The sequence below is a fragment of the Rhipicephalus microplus genome, unplaced genomic scaffold (genome assembly GCF_043290135.1).
Source record: "Rhipicephalus microplus isolate Deutch F79 unplaced genomic scaffold, USDA_Rmic scaffold_15, whole genome shotgun sequence".
NCBI lineage: Eukaryota > Metazoa > Arthropoda > Arachnida > Ixodida > Ixodidae > Rhipicephalus > Rhipicephalus microplus.
In genome coordinates, this window is record NW_027464588.1 from 23,058,173 (window position 1) to 23,084,510 (window position 26,338).

At 45.1% G+C, this 26,338-nt stretch overlaps 1 long non-coding RNA gene across 1 annotated transcript; it reads left to right on the top strand.

Annotated features, from left to right (window-relative positions):
• Positions 1-7,739: 7,739 nt before the first annotated feature.
• On the top strand, positions 7,740-24,509 carry LOC142784652 (uncharacterized). The gene is made up of 2 exons (XR_012888710.1): positions 7,740-7,853; positions 24,284-24,509. It is a non-coding gene; the product is annotated as an uncharacterized LOC142784652 (long non-coding RNA).
• Positions 24,510-26,338: the final 1,829 nt, after the last annotated feature.

Here is a 26,338-nt window from a genome sequence, read left to right on the forward strand (position 1 = left end):
TTATACCCGCAAATTTCTTAAACTCATCTGCCCACCTAACCTTCTGTCTACCCCATAACCCGCTTGCCTTGTCTAGGAATCCAGTTAGTTACCCTTATTGACCAGCGGTTATCCTGTCTACATGCTAAATGCCCGGCCTATGTCCATTTCCTCTTCTTATCTGTAGCTAATTACAACGTGGCGCCTCTTCTAACTTCAGAGCATTGCTCGGAGCGAGTGGCCGTGCTCGCAGTATGTGGGAAGCAGGGGCGTGAAACTTTGTAAATCATCCTGCCAAGTTAACTACGACTCGATCTTATCTAAGAAGTGTATACCAAATTAGCTACCCTAACTGACACTTCTGGCGCTGAGCAAGTCGAAGTGTTTCAGTTTGTTTACCTGTTATATAGTTGTTTGTGTATTTATCTTTCGTATACGAAGGCGAAACAGACAACTATGCAGACATGACAAGGCAAACACTGTGGCTCACTCACTTTTAATTGTTGCTTAACCCAATGCGCGATTCGTGTTTCGGTGCTAAGAAAAGGTCACAGCCACCTTATTTGCTGAGGAAATGTACTGTGACATGTAATGATTTATTATTACGTGTATTGTGCCACTGGCAGTGCACGGCGAAGTAAACTTTAGCAGCTGAAATCATTTGTTCGCAAGTAGCCGCATTAAAAAACAAATAGTGGTAGTTACATTTGCTGTACATTCTAAACTATAGTCGAACCTGAAAGCTAAGCAAGCAGCATGAGGAACCTTTCTAAGTTCACAACTGCGACAACTAGTGAAAGCACCAGAAGTGTGCCCTTGGCTTTTTAGTGCGTCAATAAAGCCTTTCAATGTTAAGAATCGAAATTGTGGTTCTTTCCAGGCACACGTGCCCCACAACACGCTGACAGAGTTTGCTCATGCTAATTAACGTGCGTAATTCAGTTCGGTAATTCAGTTTCCACTGGATCGCGCGCTATCAAATTTATGATCGCTGGTTTCTACGCCAGTCACGAATACACACTGCGAACTAATCTGAAGAGGTATATAAGAAAAGCACAAAGAAGGGTGGACGCACTTGGTTCTTTCTTTTGGTGTGTTACTTTGTGTAATCTTACTAAACACATTTATTTGTACTCGATATACCCAAAAAATTGTACAGTGATGACAAAATTAGTGACAAGACAATTAAATAACGTTGTCTTAAACAGTTACTTCGGCAGTCCTCTCACACATTCGGACGCTTCAATTCCAGGACGAAAATTTACATGTTAAGGTAAATATTGCTGACGTTGTTGGAATAAGTACCACCACAAAAGCAAAAGCATACAAAGCATAACAAGATCACTTTTCTAGGCTGGTGGATTTTAGAGGTCGACCATACCACAATTCTGTTTTTTTTCTTTGCGTTTAATCAGTTTAAATTGAACATTACGGTTGCTAACCTTCGCGCACGCTGATTTTTCAATGTCATTCACCTTCGAGTCCGCCAAGAAGGCTTGCCCTTGCAGTTTCCTTGATCTTGTTTGAGTATATCCTAATTTACCCATCTTCTCAAAATTCGAAATCGGGAATAGCTGTGCAGCTGCGCAAAGCTGAGATATGCTATAAGAAGAGCTCTGTCGTTATTGCCTGTCGGCCTCAGACATCATTGCAAAATGGCGAACGGGCATTCATTTCTCCAGACATAATATTTACGCATGAAAAAGTCAGTCTTATGTTATAACGACCGAACATCAAGGCGCGCGAGGATGGGACTGGAATGCGCTGTAGTTCGAGCTGCGTGCTCGCTGTAATATTGCTGGAATATTTGCAGGAATATTGAAGTGTTCCATCCTAAGTGTCTATAAGTGTGGTCATAACGGTTAGAGCTGACCAGGACGTAGTTTCACAGCAGAAATTGTACGTTCGTATGAGCCACCGGCGTAGGCGACTAACACAGCCTGGTATATGAGCCATATGGCAGGCAGTATTACGGACTGGGAGCGTTACGGGAAATGACGCCGAAGTCATTTAGCGATAAAATGAAGCAGCGAGTGAATATGGAAGGCCATAGCCGACGCCTTCATAATTTGTCTTGGACAAACGACTACATGCAATAAAGGTCAACGCTCTCATTCTAGTCTCGTTTTTTTTTGAATTTGGGAAGGTGTTCTTGAGGTGAAGACACTATTCATTCTCATTTACATGTTCTGTACATCTTGAAGCTTCCCATTGGTTTCGTTTGCATTAGTTTCCGAGAAACTTGAAATATGTCTTTTGTTCCCCGACAAAACTAAATTTTTGCATGTTACGCGAAGTTTAGGGATAGATGAAAACTGAATAAATTTATCTGGTAATAATAAACGTCGACTGCGACCTTTTTTCTGTGTTAAAAAAACGAGATAATTTCTTATAACATAGAAATAGCGAAATCAATTGGTAAACGCGTCCACATTTGCTATCCAAATATCTAATTCCTGAGGGATAATAATATGTGAGGTTTGACGTTGCGAAATCACCATATGATTATTAGAGATGTCGAAGTAGAGGGCTCCGGAAATTTTGACCACATGGGGTATATTAACATTCACTAAAATCTGAGCGCATGGGCTTACAGCACTTTGGCTCCATCGAAAGGGCAGCCACCGCAGCTGGAATTCCATCCAGCGACTTGCGGGTCAGCAGCCGACGACTTTAACAACCAATAGACAACCGCGGCGGGGCTTCAAATACTAAGTGTTATTACTGAAGTTGATTCTTTAAAATATCACTGACAATTGGTACTACGGTGAGACAAAATTCATCAATGAAGAAATATTTATGTGAACTACACATTTTTAAATGAAAATATTGCCTAACTACTACATACTGTTGCAAAAATTGGCGAAAATGTTTCGGTAATACAACCTACAGCTAGCGAGTTGTTACGCTGCGCTAAAGTTATGAAAAGGGAACTTATGGTGCGATACCTTCCGAAAAGTCTAACAGCGTGGTCATTACAGCACGCGGGAACTTTCTTACTTTCGCGTTATAATCCGTAAACCATGAACCACGGGGAGAGGTGAACAACACACATAACCACAATGCTGAAACTCATCAAAACCTTGGAATTGCGTTTGTTCATGACATTTATCTTAGTTACCAGGTCGGTTTTGTTGTGCTAATTATTTACCAAGCTCCGCGATTTGACCGGAGATTGCATTTTCTAGCAAACTTTTAAACCACCCAATTTGTCTTTGCAGATCCCTTAAGCTGGCATATTACCATGGCCTCAAAGGTATGCGGCGAAATTTTGGAGTCCTCATGTGACTCTTTCGTTCTGATTAAAATTATTTGCAAGGCATGGAGAGGTCGTGTTTAGTGTGTTTACACTTTATATAGGTGTGTTAAAAAATGGGTGTGCTTACTTGAGATAGAAAGCGCAGCTCAGACAGGACCCACACAAATTTATTTCTCACGTCAAGCAAGAAGCACGGAATAAACCGTGTACCATAAACAAATCACCTCGTTAGGGGAGAAGAATATGGTGTCGCGTGTGTTTTACTATCAAGCATGCGGTTAATGAAGTGGCCAGAATCTCCGGCAGTCATTTTAAACACGAGCGTGGGTGCAGTACCGGCTGTTGCGAGGGCTTTAGAAAAAAGCAGTGTTGTTGCCCATGTGCCTATTACACGGGGCAAACTTTCTACAGGAGCCATTAGTTTTGTCGTTGCCATGCATGCGCTTTCTTGAAAGAGGCGACAATTGTGCGTCATACAACATGTCTCGCTTTACATCCTTGTTATATAGCTAGTTCATAAAGTATGTCAAGTTTATTGAAAGTTTATTTTAGCTCAGAATATATGAGGGGTGTGGTGTTCAACTGGAGAGACATTCGTGTTGAATCTCAATTTCACAGACGTCATCGCATTGGTTTTACCGCAGCACTGAGAACTTTGACGTGAATGAGATTTGCATTGAATAAGCATAGACTCATATTTCACCTGCACTGTTACCAAAGCAAACAACCAAGCTAGCTAATTTGTGTGGAGTTTTCGCATTCATTGCAGCAATCATTTTCACCAATACTTGCATTAAAAACAAAAAAAAATCCTCTTGACGGAATTGCATGCCATTGCACGCGCATACCGTGCACTGGAATGAACAAGCTCATCGAGTTCACGTCATAGTGTATTTGTAAGCATCAATATGAACAGCCACAAGGCAGCAGAAGCCACCGTCCGTAAAGCATGGAGAATTGAAGATTATCACGCTACACTTCGCGAAAAAGGACCTCATATTACATAGAGAGAAAGTGAAATATTTTAAAGAAGAGATAGAGATGTTTTTCTCGCTTTTCGCTCTCAATGCTACTCCAGGTGCTGAGTGATAATTACAATTGATACATTGATAGACACACAACACACACGGCGACACACGTAAAAACAACTATTCGTGAAGTTTCATTCAAGGATGTGGCCAACAAGAAACTTAGCAGCACATTTGTGGCACATAACACACTGCAGCGGCTTTGCAGAAGACCCTGAATATGTGTCAGCTTCCTGTTTGTGTCTCGTTGGTGATTCAACATCGCCTTCAGAGACTGTTTCTTTGGTGTGTATAGCGTGCATACTGAGAAGACAAGGTTAAAAATTTCTGCGATGTTACGTCAGACACACAATGGTGAGTGTGAAAGTACAGTCTTGTTCCTAAAGTAATTATTCGACGTTTATTCGGATGCTGTGTAAGCATGTTTCCTCTTGCCTGTTCAGGTCTGGCAGCATACGGACGTGACACGGTGGATCGATCTTGTTCGGAGGCCTCTACTGGCGACTAGCGTCTCTCCAGAGGGTTCGCTGGGGTCGCCAAGCAGGTGCCGATACGAGTGTCACAGCGTCTTCAATTGAGAACGGTTTCACGACGATTTCACAATGTAGTATGTTTCATGTGCATTAGGGGTGCACTACGGGAGAGGTGTCGAAGTGACAGAGGTCAATTAGGCTGAAAAGTTCCTGCATTGCCACAGGGTTGAGCAAGAACACGCGTTATATGCGTGAGCTCCAGAACTGCAATGTTGCTGTTAAAGTGGTAGGCCCCTGACTGTACGGATTGCCTGCATACACACGTATGTATATAAAATACGTAATCAGCTCGAGGCAGGTTACCACAGCCCAAATAATCAAATAACGCCAATAACCAGCCCTGCTCCATAAAACTAACATCGATGCTGGAGCTACTGGCCAAAGAACGCACTAAGCGTATACAATGTGTTCCAGGTAACTGGAAGTGAAGTTTCAAAATATGGCGACGCACTTTATGACGAAGCGACAAAATGCATGTTTCTGGGTATGTTTTTGTTCGGCATAATTGCTGAGTTAGCAAGCCTGATTAACTGATTAACTAACACGTAAGAAAACGAACGTATATAAATCTTTAAATCAGATGACAAAATCATCCGATTGGGCGACTTTTTATTTGATGTTTGTTAAGCAATACTATATTGCTGCTCTCTGCAAATCACAAAAGATGAAACCTCTTCTACAGTGAAGCGACTTTCATGGCTCTCCTCCGTACTGCATACGTAATTTTTTTAGCAAATGAGACCATGAGAATTCATTCTTGCACTTCGGGGGAGAGGTGGTCACCAGACGTCCTCGGATGCTGACTAGGCCACATTTTCATTGAAGTAAAAGCTGTGCGAAATAACCATGTAGAGACAGAAGGAACTAACAAAGAATCGTGACCTCGAGGCTATGGTATGACACTCCTGGTTCTCGCTTGGAAAATATGCTTTGGCTGCTCCGTGTTCGCTATACGGCTGCCGTGCCATATTCGTACCTTTTGCGCGACCTTATTCTCGGGGACAGCTTTGGCAGCACTCAATTGAAAAAAAGATGACACACAAGGTGTCTGATATCGTACATCACGGTTCATCGTGTTAAGAATATTCATATTTTAAATTGAAGTTTCGTACAAGAGTGCGAAATTCGAAGTTGTCGCTGCACTATCATTCACTTAGGTTTATTACCTGTTCCGTTTTTCAGTTCTTATCAGCAATAATTATTTTTATTTTACAACTCCCGCGTATTTGGAACGGTTGAGTTCATTAGTAAGATTGAAATTTTGATTTGCTTTAGAAATAGTTGCACGCTCAGGCATGCATTTTTTGGTGGCCACTCACAAGCCGTTTTTTGACTACCGCTGTCTTTCGGCACTTCTTTATGGCTTTCCGAAGTGTAAATCTTGAAACATTTGTTTGTGGTCTCGAACCTCTTTCAATTTCACGTGCTTCTCTATTTGAAAACTGAAAGGTAATAAATGGAAAATTGGATGTCTAAGAGCGTAGCCACCTGTGGACGTGCGGTATGTTCTCAAAATTATTCCTGAAAAAGAAACAGCATAAAGCACAACAGTTTACAAGTTGCAGCTGTGTTGTTTGTCGTGACTGAAAGCTCCCGAATGTCTACGTAATTTAGCTGTGCTTGAACAGACACTCTTTTGAAGGCGTCACGAGGAATAGGTTCGCAGAAATGGTACGTAGCATACTTCCTATGTGTTCAAAACGATTCTTGAATAAAACGCGAACAGCTGCCTTTCCTTTTCCCGTATTAACGCGGACAAGGAGAAGTAGAACGCGCGAACACGTCGGTGATTATGTCTCCCTTACACAAGTGTCTGCTGATTACGACGGCTGTTCTTTGCACGAGATGTGGGATATGCAACGCCTACATGCAGCGGGCAGCCGTAGAAATCAAGAATGGTACGTGTGCGTTCTGTTGACTTACATAACACTAGTTGATGATATGCGAGATTTAACATTCGAAAACTGCCGTAAGAATATGAGAGACCCCGTAAAGTAGGGCTCCGAATATTTCTACCACCAGGGGTTCTGCCACGTGCGCCTAATTCTGAGCACATGCGCCTACAGCATATTCGCCTCCATCGGAGGCGACACTAGTACACCTAAGGTAAAAAAGCTACCTCGGTGCGCTACCTTTTCATTGATTACGTGTCACTGACAGTAGAAGCTGTTGCTAAACCACAAGCATTATAGTTGAATGTGGAGTATAGCTTAAGTGGAACAGCCACTAATATAACGTCACCCGGCTTCAAGGATGCTTCTATTAAATTCTACATTCCCGGTTACACCGAATGCCGTGCTGTTTTCATTTCAGCGAACGAATCTCACCGGGCTGGTGCTTGAAATATAGCTTAGTATCACTCAATTTTTTAAATACCTTAACAAATGGTGCTATATTGCTGCACTTACTATGAAGCGCGACTGGGAGCGAAGGTTACGGTACGAAGAGGCTTTGATGGAGAGGCACATTTCATTGAAAGTTGGCTTTTTAAGTAAATCACCATGTTGTAGACTATCACCTTACACGAGCCTGTTTCATGAACCACCTCGTTTGTGATGTTCTGTTGCTGAAAACGGGCATGGCTTTATTTCAGTGTGACAGCAGAGGAGATGTAATTTTCAATTCTTACAACTTTCACGTTAGGATTTCGCAGAGCAGCAATAGTCAAGGTGGTGTGAATTAGGGCCTTATGTCATGCCTCTTCACACGATTAATTTTTATGCGCCAGCCGAAGGCCACTATTGAACCTCCAGCAGCCGATGTGAGTGACGTAATCAATAGCGTAACAGAAACGTTTCAGTGGGCTTTTGGTCGCAAAAACAAAAAATTATTCAAAACAGTTTTTTGAACAACAAAACCTAGCTAGAAATAAAATTTCCCCTTGGAAAATAGAAGTTTCATTCAGACCCAATCTAGAGCGTGTTCTTTTTTTATTGTTTTAGGTCATTGCACATTTCAGGGAAGAGCTATTCGAGTGAACCAGTCTATTAGCCTTCAAGATCCTTGTGAAGAATGGACATGTGATCACGAATCTAATTCTGTGTCTATAACTGGGTGAGTAAAAAAAGTATCATCATCACTTTAATTATCATCACTAGCAAAAACTGTTGCTTTTTTTATTCCCCTTGAAATGCTGAGGCATTATAAAAATTCATTGTAAATCTTTTTTGCATCAACTCAGTCACTACTATGCCCGTAAAAGCCTAGATCTCTTTCGTTCTGCTTTGATTTCAACATTTTTTCTACCCGCCAACTTCAGTTGCCTAAATGTTTTCCTGATAAATTTGATAAATAATATCTATACACGTTTTGATAATTACTTCCAAGTATATGGTAAAATATATTGCGAACGTCAGCTGTTCTAGTCAACGCAAATAGGACGACATTGACTCGGCGGCCCTCTTTCAGCGTTCTGAACCAATACGGGAAATGTGTTTGAAGAAGATGTCAGCACTGCGCAAAAATGCGAATCAGTGAATGAAATATTTATTGCAAAAAATAGCATAATGCAATTAGTGCAGGAGAGGAGTGGAAGGGTTGGTATGGCATGGTATGGTATTGTATGGTTTGGTTTGGTATGGCGTAACACGACTGTATGACGAGCAAAAGTGACGAGTTTATAACATGAAAGACAAAACATGTCGGTCATCAATGTCATGATTTACATTTTAAGGCTTGCTTCTTTCGCGATGGTTTCGTTCCCATGACATATTTCAAAACTGTCTTGGTATGACATAGCTACATGGTGAACATAAGTGAAAGGCCCTAGCATGGAAAACAGCAAATGCAAGCCATTTAAGTATTGACTACACGCAACGCTCATGGTGCGCTCACGGTTATTTCGCTAGCTTCACATATACCACATTGGGTATTACGTAACGTGAATGAACGACGAAAGTAATTGACACGTCCAAACTTGATAATCACAGGGAGCGTCTTCTAACCTATGCTTGCTTCCCCCTCTCCTCTATAATATAGGCATTATTCTCCGCGGCTTCACACGAAGCCGATGCAGCCAGCATTTGATAGCGATCAACTTGATTGAAACAAAAACAAAACCACCTGCTCATGCTGCACACACATTCACTGACCACTCCTTATATATAGGCACTCGATCTTCACCTCCGAGGTAGTGCCAGTGGGAGACTTCTCCTGTTTTGATTTTGATTTTATCGCTTTTAACACACTACATCTCAAGTTAAGTTGCGGTTAAAGTCAAAGTAGACTATATATTAAGGCAGTGGGGCAGCTGCTCACGCAATATTCAGACGTGATGCGTAAACATTGAATAACAAATTACACATAACAAATCAGGTGGTGAAAACGTATAGTATTTCACAAATATGGTCAGGTTATAACAGACCTAAAAACGAATTCATTGCATTACCTTTTTTTGTCAAGCATCACAAGCCAAAACTCGTTTGAGTTGCTGCTCATGCTGTCAAAGTATATATATATATCAACAAATAGTATTCGGTAGCATATTTCAAAACATACGTTGATGCAGATTATCGGCTTTAGGTTCTTAGCGATTAGCTTGGTATTGGCGTTTACAAAATGAAGAAAATTACTATGTGGGAGAAGAGGAGGCGATGGAGCCTTGTATAAGCACCATCTTCTCCTCAAGCACATGTAATAAAGAAAATGAGTTTGAGAATAGCTATGTTTTAAACGATAATGCTCGCTATGCGGGCATAAATGTACATCAATCGTTTGCGGCATTTTGTGATGCATGTGCGTAGCCAGCATGAGGATAAGTAGCTCACCAATTTTTAGTTGGAGTAGATAAAGTGCATGTCTGAGTTATCACCAGTGAGCAACATTGTCAGCCGGAAATACATCCCGCTAGATAAAGAAATACTGCCCGCGATCCCATAAATTAAAACCAGTGGCCGCCAAAAATGACCAGAAAGGCGACTCGCAATGATTGAAGAGCTTGGCAGCAGAGCGACGTCCTCAAACACCTGGAACTAGCGTAGTTACTGTTATGAAGTTACATATTTGACAAATATAATTAAAAACGAGATTCACACTGAGAAATTTATACAATGATGAAGCCTAGAGTACAGGTGATATTGTGAGAATCGTGACGCAACAGTATTATTTTTGTATTTACACCGCTTCGGCCTGTTCGAGTGTTCCAGAATTAATCGCTCGAATAGGTCAAACGATGCCCTTCTACAACAAGTTAGCAGCAAATGCTTATATTTTTAATTTTTAGTGATGCCTTTTGGCTCTCTCATAGAAGTCAGAGCACATATTATAAAGCAACTGCTATCATTTCATCTATCTGGTGTGCCATGAGTGTCACAGATATAGAGCGTGTGTTGACTGTCACACCGAATGACTGTGAAAAAAAAGTTACACCGTTTTACATGAAGACCACCTAGGAACTACTGTTCGCAGTACACTGAAACGGCCACCCGAGTTTTTTTTTCTAAATAAAGTTTGATTGCTTAATATAAACAGAAGTGGAACTCTACAAGCACTCACATAAGTAAAAAACAATTATTGATACATACATAGGCTTGTTAAATTGCATCTACATGCTCAAATTTGTCGACGTACTTAAGGCAGGCCTCAGTTTCATGTTGTCCGGTTGATAAAAAAACGCGCGAAATGAAAAACTGGGACATAACTAAACTGCAGTGCGCATCAAAAAAAGATAGTGTCATCACGCAGGTTCACTGTGACGCATCCTGTGTCGAGAGAAGTCGTCAGAAAGAAAAGAATGATTACCCCGTATTCCCCTCCTCATGCCTAGAAACAAGCCACTCTAGTCTTGCAGAATTGGCCATAATCAGAACAGGGCTCGAGCCGCGTCTTCAATGAGTAAAGCCGCTCGTGAGATGTGGATAACGGTGCTGCTCCACAGTCATGGGGAAGGAATGACAGAACAACTGTGGTGTATGCAGTTGGCGCTCTTACTTTACCCCTGCCAATGTCAGGAACGTTGTCCTTGGTAGCGGGTTACGATAAGAAGTATTTATTTAGAAAGTCTTAGTTGAGTCCGCTTCTTGCTTTTAGGGAGGAAGCGTAGTGGCACCTCATTTTTCACAGTTTATGGTTTTTTTTATTAAAGGTAGTGAAAAACGGCACCTTATCTGCTTGTTTCACTGCAAATGTGTCTTCAGTCCGGAGAGAGTGAATAAAGCGTTCTTTTCGTGTTCTGCACGAGAAAAATTGTGAATGAGATTCCGGAAGTGCTGCGTAAGACGCGAACACCGTCTGGCAGTAATCTTGAAGAACGAAAGAATTGCCTCCGTTATAGCGAGTGCGCAGCGAGCGAGTGTCACCCCGAAGGCCACAATTTGTAAAATCTAAGGCCGCGGGTAGGTGGCAGCATCGTATCGTCTTATCAAAGCGTAGTAGACATCCACCTTTCCATGCATAAATTCACATTTTCCGCACTGCGTAATAAACGCTGTGGTGCTTAGATGTACTTATGTATGAGTTTTCCAGTATAAAGACGCACACCACGGAATATTGGCGTGGTGATATTGTGCCCAAGATAAGTGAAATATTTCATTTTTACACGAGAATGCACAGAAGTTCGGACGCAGAACGGAGATCCTAATTGTTGGCCCTTGAGGAAGTGTATAGGGGAACTTTAGCTTTGAAGCCGAATCGTTTTGGTTGAAAGACAGGCAGGTCAAACTACAGACAGACAGACAGACAGACCAAAATTTTGCGTTGAAGTATCCCAAGAAAGACTATCGTCTTTAAAAATTAACACGTAATTTGTACATTCTTGAAATTAGCACTGAGAGATGCCATTTGAGCACGCAAGCATACGCCCCATTTGTGTTGCGATTGCTTGATGAGTACTGGTAAACATATTTACGAGTAGTAAATTAAACTTCATTCACTAAATAAAATAACAAAGCGTCTTCGCGCTAGCGCTGCCAAGCTTGATGACAATGAAGAGACGGACGCCTACTTTATCTTTATTCTTGCCTTGGTCTCCTCCTCTCTTTCTTTTGTTGTCATCTCTGCTAATTTAATGTATTTTTTGCTGTTCCTCACTTGTGCATTCTTTGCTTTCAGTCTTTGTAAATGCGGACTAGCAAGAATGACGCTATAAAAAGTATTCTTACGCAAAAAGCGAAGCAAAAAGGTGGACATTAAGATAACATTGTGGACAATACCATGACTTGCCTCTGAAAGGGACCGAACATGCGTCCCTGAAATAAAGCATCTGGTGCTGTAGCAATTTTGCTATAGCTGTCCCCACGTTTGTCTGTCAGCTGCATTACTATTTTGTAACTAAAAATGCAAGTTCTTTATAGTTTTTGTTAAGTGTAGTGAGCAAATACTAATTACTTTCTGCCAATTATCTTCTCATCTGCACTATATATATATATATATATATTCTGGAGCATAGTGGCGCCAGCTCAGTGCCAGCGTGAAAGAAGACTTTGACGTCCGTGTGGCTCATGTTTGCCGGTTTCCTGCCTGTACCAGCTTGTTGCGGCTAACGCTTCGTGAATAATAACAAGTGTTTATACGTGAACTCGCTCGTTACATTTGGTTAAAACGTGCTGGGTAACGTCTTGGAGCTCCGCAGCCGTAAGCTATCTTCTGATTCCGCAATGACCGAACGCATCGATCTCCCGCAAGCCTCTTGCACGTCGCCGCCTGTCATGTGCCCTAATGTACTTCGTCTGCGTGACCCACCAGTCTACAACGGCTCTGAAGATCATGATGTCGAGGAAATGCTGGCGGAGTACGAGCGTGCCAGCACGATTAACAAGTCGGACGACCCTGCGAAGCTTATTCAAGTCAATTTCTACCTGACAGACTTGGCCATCCTTTGGATCACCAACCACCAAGCCTACATCTCCACCTGGTCGGTTTTCAAAAAGACCGTGACCTCGTTTTCTGGTCGTGCAGTCATGCTCACACTTTACGCTGAATTTCGCCTGCGGGGACGATTTCAGCGAAACGGTGAGAGATTCACGAACTACATTGAGGATGTAATCGGCCTCTGTAGGCGAGTGGATACGAGGATGACGGAGGCTTACAGAATAAAGCATATAATGAAAGGCATTCATGACGACGATCTTCAGATGCTTGTGGCCAAAGACCCACAGACCGTCACGGCCGTGATTCAGCTCTGTCAAAGTTTTGATGAGCTGCGCAAGCAGCCAATTTCTACAAGTAGCGCTAATACGCAAACAGTGGATATTTCGGCTTTGCAGTGCAAAAGCAGGGACCCCGATTAAACGGTATTGATGCCTCAAATTCAACAGTACATCCAGGAGGAAATTCCCCGACAGCTTTCTTTTGTGGCCTCCAACTACGAGACCCCAACAGCTCTGAGCCCCTCACTTCGCTGTGCTATTCAGACGCAAGTTGACGAGGCTCTCCCTTCGCCCGCGTCCCCAATATCAGTTACTGTGCCGCTGACTTATGCAGAAACCGTCCGCCGACCTTTTGCCCAACCGCCGCTCCCTTCATACAGTCCAGCCACCAAGTACTGCAGGTCGCCATATTCAGTTTATCCGGCAAACAGACCCTTCTCGCCACCTCAAGCTCTTGTAAACTCTTGGCGTACTCCGGATAACTGGCCCGTCTGCTACAACTGCGGTATTCTAGGGCATGTCGCGAGCTACTGTCGTCACCGTAGATTTTATTTTAACGATGCTCAGCATTGCGGCATCCCTCGGCAATCAGAATCGCATGTTACACCTGATGCACCTGACTCACGCTCACGTCGACGAGACTTCAGCCCACGTCAATCTCCTTCAACCCGTCTTCGGTCTCCTTCCCCTACGCTTCCGCGCATGAAAAGAAAAACTAAAAGTCGCAGTTCCTGCGGCAAGAACTGCGCCACCGACGAAATTTCCAAGGCCTCATCTTTCGCCCCCTATCGAGATTGCCGTGTTTGTGGACGGTTTTGCCACAACTGCTCCTGTCGACACAGGTGCCGCAATTTCTGCAATCAGTGATGTGTTAGGCCGCAAACTGAACAAAGTGACGGTTCCACTGGTTGACATTTCTTTACGCACAGCGAGCCTTCTGTGTGGCAGAGCGAGCCTTCTGCCACATGCACTGCTCGTGTTGTGATTCGAAGAGTGCTTTACATCATTGGATTTGTCGTCCTTCTGTAAGCGCCTCATGAAATCATCCTGGGATGAAACTTGGAATTTTCTTTCCGCTATTCACGCGGTTAACGAATGCGCTCATGCACAACTTGTTTTGTTTCCGTTCTTCACGAAATTCTTATTTTGCCTTGCTCACCCAAAAAAGGTGGTCGTTGCTGCTGACGTCGTAATCTCTGTTTTTTCGGTCGCGCATGCTGTGTATTTTGATATGTGGGGTTTAACGTCCCAAAACCACTCTATGATTATGAGAGACGCCGTAGTGGAGGGCTGCGGAAATTTAGACCACCTGGGGTTCTTTAACGTGCACCCAAATCTGAGCACACGGGCCTACAACATTTCCGCCTCCATCGGAAATGCAGCCGCCGCAGCCGGGATTCGAACCCGCGCCCTGCGGGTCAGCAGCCGAGTACCTTAGCCACTAGACCACCGCGGCGGGGCCATGCTGTGTATTTTGTGCAACTCCGTCCCTGATTCAACTGCCCTTTTTATGCCGTCGCAAGAATGCACTCATCGCTGGAACTTTGTCGTCCCGTATGCCATCATAACGCTTGCCGATGGTTCTAGTGCCATGTATGTGTGCAATCCGTTTTCTTGTCCTGCTACCTTTTTGCATGGCGAATATATTGGGTGTCTTGACGGTTCTTTCCTTTCGATGCCCCTTTCGATATGACACCGATGTGTCGATGCTGTCACGGCTGCCACCTCACCGTCTAAATCTGACGAAAACGTTCTGTTGCGCAGCGTAGGCACCAGGCTTACGCTCGACCAGTGCAATCAGCTCGTTCAACTACTTGACCATTTCCGCGCCTCCTTCGACCACGCAAACCTCCCTTGGGACGCACGTCAGTTGTCGCTCAACATACCGACACCGGTCATCATAATCCACTTCTTCAGAGCCCCTACCACGTCTCACAGGCTGAGCGTGACGTCATCACTCAACAAGTCGACGAGATGCTGCAACGTAATGTTATTCAACACTCACACAGTCCTTGCGCTTCGCCAGTGGTCCTCGGGCGAAAAAAGGATGGCTCTATTAGGTTTTGCGTGGATTATCGTTGACTAAACAAGATCCCACGCAAGGATGTCTATCCCCTGCCAAGCATTGATGACAGCTTAGATTGTCTTCAAGGTGCGGAGTTTTTCCCCTTCACTGGATCTGCACTCTGGATATTGGCAAGTGCCAATGTCCGAACCAGACCGTCTAAAAACGGCGTTTGTGACCCCTGACGGCTCCTATGAATTTAATGTGATGCCCTTCGGTCTTTGCAGTGCGGCTGTGGCTTTCAAAAGGATGATGGGCAGTGTCCTTAGGGGACTTAAATGGCACATCTGTCTTTGCTATTTGGATGGCATAGTTGTATTCTCTGCAAGTTTCGAAACTCTTCTTTCCCGTCTGGAACAAATTCTCCAGTGCCTTACGGCAGCCCGGTTGCAACTGAACTTCAAGAAATGTCATTTTGGTGCCCGCAAACTCGCTATTCTTGGCTACGTCATCTAAAAAGAAGGGATATCGGCGGACCCTGCCAAACTGTGTGCTGTTGCCGAGTGCCCGAAGTCTACTACCTAAAGGAGCTCCGTAGCTTCGTAGGCTTCTGCTCGTATTTTTGGCGTTTCATCAGCAATTTGCCTCTATAATTGGCCCTCTGACTCAGATTCTTTCCAATAGCGTGGACCTCTCCAGCTGGAATTTCCATTGCGATGACGCATTCACGACGTTGCACCGGCTACTCACGTCTCCGCCAGTTTTCCGCCACTTCAATCCAAACGCACCTACTGAAATTCACATGGATGCTGGCAATGTCGGCCTCGGTGCCATTCTCGCTCAACGCGTGGATGGCTGCGACGAGTTCGTGGTCGCCTATGCCAGCCGCACCCTAACGAGGGCAGTGTTCAACGCTTTCGGCACAGAAAAGGAGTGCTTGGCTATCTTTTGGGCTATACGGAAATTTTGTGCCTGCCTTTACGGACGCCACTTTGATGTCACAGATCACCGTGCCTTATGCTGGCTAGTGTTAATGAAAGACCCTGCTGGTCGCCTCGCTCGTTGGGCTTTACACCTTCAGGAATACGGCAACCGTGTTATTTATCGCTCAGGACACAGACATTCAGACGCCGACACCCTATCCCTTTCTCCGCTGCCTCCTGACTTTGCCTGATTACCAACTGCCACCTGCGATTCGTCATCGTTGAGCATCACCGACATGCCATCCGAGCAGCGCAAGGATCCCATGGATCGATTTTCTTCTCGACGTCCTCTCTCGAAGTTCGTCACAATCGACTTCACGCTCCCTCTCTCGACAAGCAAGCCACTTTGCTGTTCATGAAGGCTTCTTGTATCGCCGCAATCACCTGACGGATGGCCGTAGGTGGCTCCTTGTCATAACCCGTCATTTGTGCTCGGACATTTGTGCTGCCTTTCACGATGACCCCCAGTGTGGCCACGCTGGAGCATTCATGACTTACTCTTGCCTTCGCCTAAGATACTACTGGCGCAGTAGGTATCGGCACAATTGCCAGTACGTTCGGTCATGTGCCACGTGTCAACGCTGAAAGACGCCTTCTCACAACACTGCTGGCCCTTTGCAACCCTTAAACTGCCCAGCGAGACCATTCAACCACGTCGGAGTTGATATTTACGGTCCTTTACCCAACACTCTTCGAGGCGACCGGTGGATTGTCGTCGCCATCGATCAATTGACACGCTACGCCGAAACATCTGCGCTGCCTGCTACCACTGCGAAAGACGGTCACTTCCTTTTTTCTTCACCATCTGATTTCGTGACACGGTGCACCTCGTGAATTACTGAGTTACTGTGGACGCGTGTTTCTCTCGAACGCCGTCAACGAGCTGCTCAAGGAATGTCGCACTGTCCATCGGAAAACCTTGGCATACCATCCTCAAACCAATGGCATGACAGAACGGTTTAATAGTACCCTTGGAGATATGCTTGCCATGTACGCGTCTGACAACCACACTAGTTGGGACCAAGTGCTCTTTTTTGTCACGTACGTGTACAACTCTGCGCCACAAACAACCACTCGCTTTTCTCCTTTCTTCCTTCTGTACGGACGTGAGCCATCATGCTCCATGGATACCATTCTCCCTACAGACTTGATGCTTCCGAAGCAGCGTCTGTTTCCGAAGGAGCTGCTTTTGCCGAAGAGCGTCGTCAACTCGCTCGCTCGTTTACCGCACAAGAACAATGGCGCCAGGAAACTGACCGCAATGCCTCTGCGTATAGTTACCACTACAAACAAGGAATGTTGGTTTGGCTCTGGGTCCCGTCTACCCCTCCCGGTCTTCCCCAAAGCTTTCATCGAATTATCATGGCTTTACTGTGTGGTGCTACAAACATCTCCTGTCAACTATAAAGTTGAACCCATTGATCCTCCTTCGGACCAACGCTGCCATGGGCGTGAAACAGTTCACGTATCACGCCTCAAGCTGTGCTATTACCTTCCTGTCGTGTCATTTCCTTAGGTCACCAGGTTGGCTCCTTTCTGTGCGGGGAGTAATTGTACCGGAGCATAATGGCGCCAGCTCTGTGCCAGCGGGAAAGAAAGAGTTGGCGACCATGTACTTACTGTTTTCCTGCCTGAATCGGCTTGTTGCGGCTAACGCTTCGTGAATAATAACAAAAGTTTCTACGTGATTTCGATCGTCGCAATATATATATATATATATATATATATATATATATATTGTCGCGAGAGGAAACGATAGGCAGGAACTCGAAGTGGAGGACTGTTTACTCAGCCACAGCTGCCATTCACTTCTTCGCTCTCGTCTTCTGCCACCAACACAGCGTGGCATTACCCTCTCCCCAAAGAAAAAAAAAGAAGAAGAAGCATTGCATGAATACCACGGCTCCGAAAAACAACGAAACGTAGTCAGAAATGTCTGTGTCCTTTGAAAAGAAAAAGGACGAGATGAAAAATAAAGAAGCGAGAAAGTAATGCACAATTGTGTTGAAGGCTACTGCCACATCACAAAGTTCTTGACTTGCAGTCAACGCGAATCGTACGGCTTAATCCTGGAGACGTGAACCACATCCGAGGAGCGTGGTCTGCGAGAACGGTGTGACCTGTCTGCTGGGACAACTTAGTAGTTCACTTCGCCGAGGCGATAAAGAACACGGTATGGTCCGAAGTACCGATGTAACAATTTTTCTGAACGTCCCCGTTGACGTATAGGAGTCCAAACCCAGACTAGGTCACCGGGTTCGTATATTACTGCTCTGTGGTGGGTGTTGTATTGGCGAGCATCTTGATTTTGCCGTGATAAAATGCGAAAGTGCGCCAGCTGCCGGGCGTCTTCGGCACGCTGAACAAATACATCTGCGTCCGGAGTAATCGTGTCCGGCAGTGTTGGTTGCAGCATGGTGTCAAGCATTGTGGTGACGTCGCGGCCATAAACCAGACGAAAATGAGCAAAGCCGGTGGTTTCCTGCAAAGCCGTATGGTAGGCAAATGTTATATACGGGAGGATTTCATCCCAATTCTTCTGATCCTTGGCGGCATACATCGAAAGCATATCTGCAATTGTTTTGTTAAGGCGTTCGGTTAACCCGTTAGTCTGCGGGTGGTAGGCAGTTGCTGTTCGGTGCGTCGTGCCGCTCAGCAACAGGATCTGTCGGAGCAACTTTGCCGTAAAAGCAGTACCACTATCTGTGATGACGACAGCGGGAGCACCGTGGCGGAGAACGATGTTCTTGATGAAAAAGTCAGCCACCTCGGAAGCAGTTGTTCGCTGGGCGGCTTTTGTTTCGCAGTAATTGGTCAAGTAGTCGGTGGCAACCATTATCCTGCGGTTACCAGCCGTAGACTTCGGAAATGGGTCGAGTAAATTTATCCCGACCTTTTCAAAAGGTGCGTGAGGGGGTCGCAAAGGCTGAAGCAGACCGGCTGGTTTCATCGTCAGAGTTTTGCGGTGCTGACAGGCTGTGCATGTCTTCACGTACTGTCGGACGGTTTTCGTAAGTTTCCGCCAGTATTATTTGTCTTTGATCCGCGCCAGAGTACGCGCGAAGCTAAGATGCCCTGACGATTGCTCGTCGCGACAAGCACGCAAAATATTATTGTGGAATGCAGCGGAAACGACGAGGAGGTAAACAGTTTTCGTTGAATGAAAGTTGCGCTTGTAGAGGATGCCTTGGCGTAGACAGAAAGATGACAAATCACGCACGAATTGACGGGGAGGGGGGGTTGTGGGCGACGTCCCTCAAGGTATTCGATCAGTGGTTGTAATTCTAAGTCTTCGCGTTGCTGATCAGCCACGTTTAATGATGCGAGAATAGCAAGGCAGCTGAAGTCTTAATCATTGTCTTCTTCAGTGACCTCGACGGGTGCGCGGGAAAGACAGTCAGCGTCGGTGTGTTTCTGACCAGACTTGTAAACCATCGTTATATCAAATTCTTGTAACCGAAGGCTCCATCTTGCGAGACGGCCTGAAGGATCTTTCAGATTCGCTAGCCATCAGAGAGAGTGGTGGTCACTGACGATTCGGAAGGGGCGTCCGTACAAGTAGGGCCTGAATTTCCTTATGGCCCATACAACCGCCAGACATTCTTTTTCAGTCATCAAGTAGTTCTTCTCCGCAGATGACAACGTGCGGCTAGCGTAGGCGATGACGCGTTCCACGCCTCCTCGATATTGCTCGAGAATAGCTCCGAGGCCAAGGTTGCTCGCGTCAGGGCGGACTTCTGTGTCTGCTTCGGTGTCGAAGTGACCTAGGATCGGTGGTGTTTGTAGGCGTTGTTGAAGGTCGCGGAGAGCGCCGGATTGTTTGGGGTCCTAGACGAAGGCGACGTTATCCTTGACGAGTTGTTGTAGAGGGTTAGCGTTTTACTAAAAGTTTGGCACAAAGCGGCGGTAATAAGCACAAAGTCCCAGAAAGCGGCGTACATCATGCTTTGTTTTCGGTATCGGGAACAAAGCAACTGACATGGCCTTGTCAGGATCGGGGCGAACACCACTGCTGCTGACAATGTGGCCAAGGAATTTGAGTTCCTCATATCCAAACTAACACTTTTCGGGTTTCAGAGAGAGGCCGGCACTGCGAATAGCCAGAAGAACCGCCTCAAGCCGCTCAGTGTGGTGTTCAAAAGTCGTAGAAAAAACGACTACGTCGTCTAAATACACTAAACAAGAGTACCACTTCAAGCCACATAAAACTGTGTCCCTCATTCGTTGGAACGTCGGTGGAGCGGAGCACAGGCCAAAATAGAGAACTTTAAATTCATAGAGACCGTCCAGTGTAATAAACGCTGTTTTTTCTCGATCCCGTTCATCTACTTCAATCTGCCAATATCCGCTACGGAGATCCATGGAAGAGAAGTAACGGGTGTGTCGCAGGCGATCCAAGGAGTCATCAATACGAGGAAGAGGATATACGTCTTTTTTGTTTATGTTATACAGTTTGCGGTAGTCGAGGCAGAATTGTAATGAACCATCTTTCTTTTTAACCAGAACAACTGGTGACACCCAAGGACTAGTCGATGGTTGAATTATGTCGTCGTCGAGCATTTGTTTCACTTGATGACGGATAGCATCTTGCTCCTTCTGCGACACGCGGTAAGCATGTTGGCGCACTGGTTGCACGTTGGGCTCAGTGATAATTCTGTGCTTCATTAGAGGAGTCTGCCGGACTTTCGAAGTAGTGGCAAAACAGTCACTAGAGGATGAGAGGAGATGGAGGAGCCTTGCCTTCTTAGGTTCTTCCAACTGGCGATTGACGTTGAGGCGACTAGTCACGTCAGTATCGCAGCTGTTCTCAGTCGAGATCGTTGTAATCAAAGGGTAGGCGTCCAAATCATGCAATGCCTCCAAGTAAGCTATTGTTGTGCGCTTCGCAAAATGCCTTTGTTCGCCACCGAAGTTCGTAACTAAAACCGTAGTCTGGCCATTTCGCAGTTGAACGACACTTCGAGCAATGGCTACTTCCCGATCAAGCAATGACGTCAGGTTACTTTCGGCGATGCCCGTAATTTACTGCTCCCGTGGACACTCAACAAGCACGAAGATACTACTGCGAGGTGGGAACGTGACGCAGTCATTAACAACGCGTAAGGCCACGCCACGATGTTCGTTCTCGATGTCGGAATATGGAGAAACACAGTTAACAAAACTGACGAACAAATCACGCAGATTAATTATCGCTCCATACTGTTGCAAAAAATCCATGCCCAAAGTGACCGGCCGAGAACAATTGGGCAGTACAAGGAATGATGCTAAAAAGCTCACGCACAAATCTCAAGCCTGGCGGTGCACCTTTCTATAGAGGATACGAGGTGTCCTCCAGCGGTGATTAGCTGAGGGCCGTCCCACGTTGTCAGCACCTTGTGTAGACGGGTGGCCAATGAAGCACTCATCACCGAGTAATGAGCTCCCGTGTCGACAAGCGCAGTCACCGGATAACAGTCGACAGAAACGGTAATGGCAGCGGACGTTCTGTTGGCGGTTTCACAAACAGGCTTTAACGGCACGTCGTAATGCAGCGGCGGAGGGTATCTGTCGGTTCGCGTGACAGTGGCCTCACCTCCGGCGGTCGCCGTTTTCAGTTTCCCCGGCGTGGGCTTACGCCACTGACACCAGGTGACCAAAAGGCGGGTCGGGTGTGGTGCGTTGATGTGTACGGACGGGGTGATGGTGACTGTGACTGTCGTCGCGGCGGGACAAGAGCGTGATGACTACCTTCCAAGTTATCCGCAATTTCTTGTGGGCCCTCACCACAGCGTGGACAACGTGCATCTGGGGGGAATCCGCGTAGGCCTATTCGTCGGTAGTAACAGTCGCGGTACATGTGTCCAACTTCGCCACAATCTTAGCACAAAGGACGATTGTCGGGTGCACGCCAGACGGTAGACTTCCGCGGGCCAGGACGAAATTCGGCCTGAGAAGGCAGGCGATGGGCAGGACTTGGAAAGCGTCTGGGGGTCCCAGTAGGTTGATAAGCAAACTGTGCCGTCGACGGCGTAGAGGCGCGTAGGGCATCCGCGTAGGAAAGCGTGGGAGCTTCGACTTGCGATGGTGGTGCGGAGTGAACGAACTGCCTGATTTCGTTATGAACGACGTCCGTAAGAGCAGCGCTACTGGGAGGGGACGCTGCATGAAATTTCCGAAGTTCTTCGCGTACAACTTGCCGTATGAGTTCTGTGAGGACCTCCCTGTTATCACCTCCTGGTACAAGCAAGAACGCAGCGGACATGGCCATCTGACGCTCATTATGCGACACCCGCTGCCGAAGCATGCGCTTCATAATGGTGGCCTCACGTATGAACTCGGGCACAGCCGTAGCAGGGTTGCGCACAAGGCCCGCGAAAAGTTGCTTCTTTACGCCTCGCATTAGCAGGCGCACTTTCTTGTTTTCTGGCATGTGGGGGTCAGCCCGTCAAAACAATCGCGACATTTCTTCGACAAACATGGCGACGCTCGTTCGGCATTTGAAATCGTAAAGAAAGTGTCTGCTCTGCTCTCTCTTTCCGTTCGGGGTTACTAAACGCCTTGCGAAGCTGCCGATAGAATTCCTGCCAACTTGTGAATGAAGTTTCGTGGTTCTCATACCACACTCTTGCCGCGTCTAAGAGGGAGATATACACGTACTTCAACTTACGGTGATTGTCCTAGTCGTTGATGGCAGTGACCCGGTCGAAATGGTGAAAGCCAGTCTTCGACATCCTCACTGGCATCACCATAAAATGGGTTGAGTGTGCGAGGCGTGTTGATGACACAGGGTACGCTAGCGAGTGGGTCATGTTTGGTTTGGTTTGCGGATGTGGTAAACATTGTCCTCACGGAACTTGCCAAGGGGTCGTACTGTGGTGGTAGTCCTTGAAGGCGGTGGCTGCTTCGATAGATGTCAGCAGACTCTGGTGCACTGGCGGTGGTTGCTTCTGGTTCAGGACCAGCAGGCATAAGACGTTGCAGTACAGTACCCAGCACGTCCACCAGTCTGTCGCTAGAGGAAACGATAGGCAGAAGCTCGAAGTGGAGGACTGTTTACTCAGCCACAGCTGCCATTCACTTCTTCGCTCTCGTCTTCTGCCACCAACACAGCGTGGCAATAAATAAATAAATAAATAAATAAATAAATAAATAAATAAATATATATATATATATATATATATATATATATTTATATATATATATATATATATATTATTTTCAAATGAGTGTTCCAATTTTTGAGGAGACGAAATAGGCGCAGCAAAGGAGTACCCGGAGAGCGTATGTTCATTGAAACCTTGAGAAAGTGGATAGGACTCATCAACAACTCCCAGGCCACTACCTTACGTATTCCTTGGGCAGCGTTGCCAGACATCTTCTAATCCCCCTCCACCTAGTAAATTTCGCACTTCACTAAATAAACATTTGCTCGAACTCTAATAGTTTGTAGAAGTGAACGCAATCACAGCTGAATTACAGCTAGACGACCTTTGCAGCGTTTTAATTTTGTTCTTTTTTGAAACTGTAATGTTCCACTTGACATCTAAAAGAAACATTGCGTTTATCTGTGAGCGAGAGACGTCATTTGAAGTTGTGACCCAGTCTGTCTTTTGCTTTATTTTCTTTGTGTAATCTCTTTTTGTCATGCAATACCCCAACAATAGCATTTAAAAGAAAGATGAATGATGGTCATGAGGATGATGAATATAATTAGCGCTTACGTAATGGCTGACTAAAGTTGACATTCTTGACAGCACTGATTGCTTGACAATCTTGTGTGCCTGCAAATTACACCGTCTTGCATACGATTAATCAAACTATAGTGTGTGTAGGAGGCAAAATGTTTCATAAAGTTGATCTCACCTTATTAACGCCAACAATATTAGTTTAACCTAGTTTTCTTTATTATGAAGGTAAGTGCTGTATCAAAAGCTAGGTGGTGACTCAAGAAACAGGCAATGTTGGAACCATGTCTGACCTAAAACTAAGCGTTTTTTCGCGATAGATCACGTCCGTAGGTATGTAGTAGATGTTTGCGCACAATAAAATGTATAGATGTCGCCTCACTTATGTTCGTGTTGTTATCACAAGAGTGCTGTGGCGAAGTGAGTGTACATAGAACCTTTGATTTTAAGTTTTTACATATTCTCCGTTAAAAAAACATTGTCACATTCACGTTCAACGTGAATGAATATCCTAGTGTAAGTCAGCGCCAACCCTGTCAATAGACTTGGTTCTTCTATTGTCACGTTGTTTGCGCTCATACAATTACGGTAAAACAACCGATTTACCACGTTGTTTATTTGATTCAAATAAATGTTTAGCACGCTTCATAATGAATGACGTACATATTGGAGAAAGAATTAACTTTCCGTTGCTTTGTATCATCCAGCGCACTTTTTTTACCATCACGTGTGTTTGCTTTTTTTATAGATGTTCTCCAATGGCAGCAGGAAGAGGTTGCCACCTGGTGGGCGGTAAAGGAGACTATCCGGATTGTTGCCCTCAGATGCTGTGCTACTGAACATAGAGCTATAAGATTTTTAGATATGGTTGAGGTTCCCATGATTCTCCTCAACTGTGTACCTCAAGACAGGTTACTGAACATGGTGATTGGAAGGCTGAATAAAAATATCGAAAAAAGCAATGCAAGCAAATATTCAACGTATTATTGAACGAAACATTTGAAGAAGGTGCCTCTAGTTTTCGTGAATAATGAAAATTTTAAAACTATTATTTCGCAGCCCACCTTGGCACATGTGTGAATTGATGAAATGACTTCAGTAAAAAAGTAAGAATCTGGCAGTGTCCTAACTTGAAGGTCTGAATATAGAACTTCCGTACGTATCAGGAAGCCAAGATAAAAAAAAAACTGAAAGCAGACTAAGTGCTTATAACACCACGATAAACAGTGTTTAAAGGTCACGTCACATACGATTGGGTAGCGTATGAAGAAAGGGGTCGGGTCACCGAGTGTGGCTTGTGTGTACATAGATGTTTTATTTTTTTCACTACATTTGGGCTCGCGACTATTTAATGCGAATGTCTTAGATTTTTCATAAAAGCAGAAATTCGGACGCCGGTGCCCACTCCATTTGAAACAAGCGATGCAAAAGTTCATTATGGCTTGATAGCATCACCTTTTGATGTCAGGAGACGTCTCAGGTAACCGAAGTGTGTGACGTCAATGCGTAGTTAGTCTAACAACACATGATGACTCCAATTTTATTACTTCGTAACTTTGTCAAAAGTGATCGGAACACGGAGGTGATGCAGGACCAAAACAAGGGCTTCCACTCTTAGAGGCAGTGCTAGGCTATGTTAGGTAAAGAGCATTTAAAGGGACACTAAAGAAGAAAACGACTTGCCGCTTGTTTCAAGAGCACAATTTCGCAATCCTGAGTCAGGCCAAACTGCCAGACTAGACTGGTTTCCGTAAGTCCCTTCCACGGACCAGTCTTATCGAGAACGGATATAGTTCATGGGCTCAAAATCATATGACAACACTGAAGAATCATGAGAAACGCATACAGTTTACGGAGGACCTCCCAGTGGTAGATAACCGTTTACTCCATCTCTAGGAAGTTCGCCGCAGTCTCACGAAAAGATGGAAACGGCAAAATCACAACAGAACGCTGAAAAGACGTATAACAAGTCTGACCCAACAGGCTGCCGATTATGCCTCTCCGATAGCTGATTCTAACTTGATCGATGGTTGCAACATGAAAACCCAACAGATGTCGGGGAAGAACACATTAATGCTTTTCCGCAGCTTAATAGATCCGGCTCATTTGCGGGGAGAAACACAGAAACACTTGCAACATGCTTTAAACAATTTTCAAGGCACAACAACACAACAGGCAGAGGCGTTAAAGGATAAGTATCTCTGCATAAAACAGGAACCTCGAAGACAAGAAAATCTCCATTCAGGCAGAGATAACGAAGAGATGGAAAAGCCTTTCCATCTCTAAGAACTCAAGGCAGCCTTACCCAAAATGAAGAGAGACACTGCCTCTGGTCGGGACAAGGTTACAGTGAATTTGCTGGCCAACCTCCCTGAACGCGAGTATGAGGCTCTTCTTATCAACATTATTGCGATATGGAAAGAAGAGACACCTGTGCCGCTCGATGGGAAAACATCACTTGTCACTTTCATTACAAAAGCAGAAAAGGAAATTAATACACGCAACTTGAGACCTATCTTGCTCACATCGTGCGTGGGCAAACTAATGGAGACCATGGTGCGAGATAGGCATTCCGATTATTTGGAAAATTGTAACACATTTGCAGACACGATGTTCGGCTTCCGTTCACACAAGTCGGCACGACACGTATTATTACAACTTAGTCATAACATATTACAACCAACAGAGCACCCTCACAACGACAAGGTTCTCCTAGCATTAGATCTGAAGGGAGCCTTCGACAGCAGAAAACACGACATTATATTAGCACATCTGAACGAGAGTCATTTTGGCACAAACACAT